Source organism: Phalaenopsis equestris, unplaced genomic scaffold (genome assembly GCF_001263595.1).
Source record: "Phalaenopsis equestris unplaced genomic scaffold, ASM126359v1 Scaffold000868, whole genome shotgun sequence".
Classification (NCBI taxonomy): Eukaryota; Viridiplantae; Streptophyta; class Magnoliopsida; order Asparagales; family Orchidaceae; genus Phalaenopsis; species Phalaenopsis equestris.
In genome coordinates, this window is record NW_018165308.1 from 19,524 (window position 1) to 20,028 (window position 505).

The window sequence follows — 505 nt, forward strand, 5'->3', positions numbered from 1 at the left end:
CCCATCCGTTTGATACACGCTTGATCGAACGGCTCCCCGTCATCGTCCCCGATAGAATGATCCCGTGTCCGTCCACACTAAAACCTTAAGATCTTGGCCTAGAATCAACCAAATCGCTTTGAGTTTGATCATATGGACTCGTCTAAGCGAGAAGGACACATCTATACGACTAAGGTACCATGAAATCAAGATTAAGTAAATGCAGAATCAAAATAAGCTCGGGAGGAGGAGGAGTTTTATACCATTGCTCTGAGAAGGGAGGCTTCGATCAGAGATGCTTGGCACGTTCGTTGGGGTCCAAGGAGGCTAGGGATTGAGTCCCTGGCCTTGGTGTGAAGTCTAGGTGCGAATTCGACCAAGCTCGATTTCAGGTGTTGGTCTAGAGCTATGGTAGAGGCTCTATGGAAGGGGGATTTGATGGGGCTCTTTCTTCTTTCACTCTTGTGAAGGTGTGGGAACAAGCAATTGAAGTTTGGTGGAGTGTGGAGGTGTATTGGGTTCTGTC